We start from the raw sequence: 3,837 nt of genomic DNA on the forward strand, positions 1-3,837 counted from the left end.
AGACAGTCCTTGCACTGGGGGCCCGCTTCGCGAGGTGAGGGGAGACACAATGCCCTCGGATGCATCATTGGAGATCGTCGGGAACGGAGGGATGTCCCACTGGGAAACAGTTATCGGACCTCCTCAATGATCCTCAGGGTAGTATTATGCATTTGTGATTTATATTATACGTAATTTAAATCTGTTTACATGATCGTTAACTAGTAAAAATGTCAATATGTCAACTTGAAGTCATACCTGAGTTGACGCCGTCGATGGAGGAGGGGGCTCGGGATCTTGTGTGGGATATAGGCGTTCTGCACACCGAAGACGAGGAGATGTCTGATCTGAGCCTGGACCGAGATTGGGTATGTGAATTAAATATAATTTATTAAATATCGTCGACGTATAAATTTATTGAATAATTTTTAATGTTATTTATGTAGGAGGGCGGTCCAGCTGATCGACGATCACCTCCGTCGAGGGTATCGCCGCCACCATTGGCATCACCTCCGTCGAGAGCATCATCACCGCCATTGGAATCGCCTCCGCCGAGGGCATCACCGCCGCCACTGGCATTGCCACCGCCGAAGGTATCTCCTTTTCCCTCGTCCAGACACGTCCCCCATGTATCTCCGACACACAGTGATTATTTGTATGCTCATTTGACTGGATTTATAGCGGAGGAGGTCGGTGCGCTACGACGAAAGTTAACAGAGAAGGTCGATGATCTGGGACGAGAGTTGACAAGGAGGGTCGACGATTTGACAGGCAAGGTTGACTATCTGATAGGGAGGGTCGACGATATGGGACGAGAGTTGACAGGGAGGGTTGACGATCTATCTCATGATGTTGGAATGCTACGGTCTTGTAATGTCGACCTTCAGGATACGGTAGTGACACTTAGAGGAGATTTAGCCGCTAGGTGATGGGGGGATGGTGGAGATGATCGAGAGGGTGGTAGAGATGGTGATGGAGAGGGGTCACCCATATTTTTGGTATGATGAGACATTAGAGTCATTATGATTATCTATGGAGGGGGAAAGGGTGGTCCCGATGGGGATGGGAGAGGGGACGACGGAGGGGGTGGCCCCGATGGGAGGGATGGAAGAGGTGGCGACGGAGGGGGAGGTCCCGATGGGAGGGACGGAGGAGGTGGCCCCGGAGGTCGAGAGGACGCTCGTCGTTATTGAGAGTAAGAGACATGCTGTTGATGAGACGGAGCAGGTGGTCGGCAAGAGGTTGACAGTGCCATCACATTATGTTGTTTCTCCCTTCACGGCTGAGGCCAAGAGAAGGACGTTCATCGATGGGACGCACTCGAACTTATTCAGGGAGGTGGACAATGCCAAGTGAAAGCGTTCAAGATAGAGTGGAAGAGAATTATCCCCGGGTAAGTATTGTTTGATTTTAATAAGGCACTGTACGCTACTCGTCTATGCTTATTTTAACATTTTCCTGTTTTTTCAGAGCTAGCCGCATGATAGGTAACCGGACGATCTCGAACGCTTACAAGTGGTTCCACGATATCACCACTTCGGGAGCTAGGCTCGCCGACGATGTAAGTGAATTATTCATTTCGTGTTTTTTAATCGGACGTCACTTTGTATTTATTAAAGGAATAACTCATAATTTTTTGGTGTTTTCCGATGCAGCACATCGACCTGGCCATGGACTTGCTACGAGATCGAGTTCAAAGACATCCAAAATCATTTGACGTCCATGGTCGAGTCATATTAAACACCGAGTTCCTGCATGTCGTTACCATAGAGTATCAATCGCTCCAACTTATGTGTAATGAGTACACGGTGCTAGAATATATACTCGAGTGGGTCATAGGAATGTCGCCGAGTGTCGGGGGAAAATCATGGGAGGGTTCTACACGTATGTACATTCCAGCATGCATCAATAGGCACTCTGTTGCACTGAAAATCGTTTTTGCTGACACGATTATATATGTGTATGACCCAGATCATTCATGTTTAACACAAGGCCAGCTGGAGCAAAACTTGGAGTCCATAGTTGTAATTGTTCCTATGATGGCTAGACAGGCGGGGATGACTGTACATGATAGATTGCGGATTGTTCGAAACACGATGATATCGCGACAGTCCATAAGGTAAGTGTTTGAACTTTGTTGTTTTCATCTTTCAAATTTAGTTTTTTAGCTACATTGTACTCAACTGATTCATTCTTGTTCAATTGTAGCGGCGACTGCGGCATATTTGTCATTAAGTATGCTGAATTCTTAAGTATAGGACATAAGATTGATGAAATTAACAAATCGTGGATACAGAACTGGAGAAAGAAGCTAGCATGTGATTTGTTCCAATTTAATGGTGACCCGTAAATTTGTATTAAATATATGTAACATTCGAATTGTAAATTTAATTATTTTTTGTGATTATGAAATAATTGTAAATTTGTGTTCAATGTATATAACATTCACATTGAAAATGTAATTATTTTTCTGTAAGTTAATTTTTTGTTATTTTACACATATGCTGAGAATGAAACTAATTTTTTTCATATTAATCATTGTAAATACCATTTATCAAGAATAAATATTGAACATTGAACATTTATGAAAAACAAATATTGAACAGTGTAAAGTAAACATAAATATTATTCATTTAACGTACTTATCTAATTGTCATTTAGGGGAATTTGATTGGTACAAAATTGTCGAGTATGCCCTATGGCTCTACACCTGCCACACCTACGCGGTCGAGAAAATTCTTTGGTAGATGGTATTTTAGATGTACTTGGATGTCCAGGACCACGCGGTTCAACTGCTGGCGGCAACAAATCATGAAACGGGAGAATGTGCTCGGGAACTTCCCACCCGGCTTCATTCGACAGAGAAAATATAATCTTCGCATATGCTGTTCTCCAAAACTTAGTCGTATAATACAAAAAATATAACATTCTCGTCGCAAAGCCTCGATACATGGCCACCGCAACTACATGCTTACATGGAAAACTCTCCAACTAAAATCTCATACAAGTGCATGTGTTATCAGTCAAATCCACCATATATGCCGTATTACGTTCATATTGCACGGAGAAGTGGAACTCATCTAGTGCTTTCACATTCAATTTTCTCGCAACCTCTATCGTCTTAAAGGGTTTCTCCTCTTGAGCTGGGGCCAGCACGCTAGTGCAACTCTGTGATGTCGCACGTCGGTCATGAAACCACTGTTGCAGCTTGTTACGAATGTTCTCAATCATTGTGAGAATTGGTAACTCTCGATCCTTCTTAAATAATGCATTGAAAGACTTCGCGTTATTCGACGTCATCATGTTGTATCGACGTCCTGGAAAGTATGACAGCACCCAATGTTTGATCCCCATGTTAGTCAGATACTCCAACGCCGGTAATGATATACTTCATATATCGAACATGAACTTATTACACTCTTCAACATTGTAAACTTCAGCTGCTCTCCTGAACAATAAAACGATGCCTTTGCCCCGACACCTGATTTACAAATTACTTTATATATGATACTCACAATATCCGTGATGTGCCTCTGGAAAAATTTCAGTGATATCGTTTATTATAAACTGTCCCCGATCAGTTACAAAGGCAAGATTTTCGACTTCCCCGATCACTTCCCTCAGTTTTGAAAAGAACGAACGCATGGACAGATCATTCTCGCTGTCAACTATGTCGAATGCAATAAGATAAATTTGAATGTTGGGGTCTTGACATGTAGCAATAATTAATTTGCCTTGATATTTAGCTTTTAGAGTTGTACCATCAACTAGAATTATGGGTCGCATTGCATTTTGAAAACCCCGAATACATTGTCCAAAAATCATGAAGAAATACTTAAAACAATTATCGCCCCCCGT

This window comes from Olea europaea, chromosome 5 (genome assembly GCF_002742605.1).
Source record: "Olea europaea var. sylvestris chromosome 5, O_europaea_v1, whole genome shotgun sequence".
In the NCBI taxonomy this organism is placed as follows: Eukaryota; Viridiplantae; Streptophyta; class Magnoliopsida; order Lamiales; family Oleaceae; genus Olea; species Olea europaea.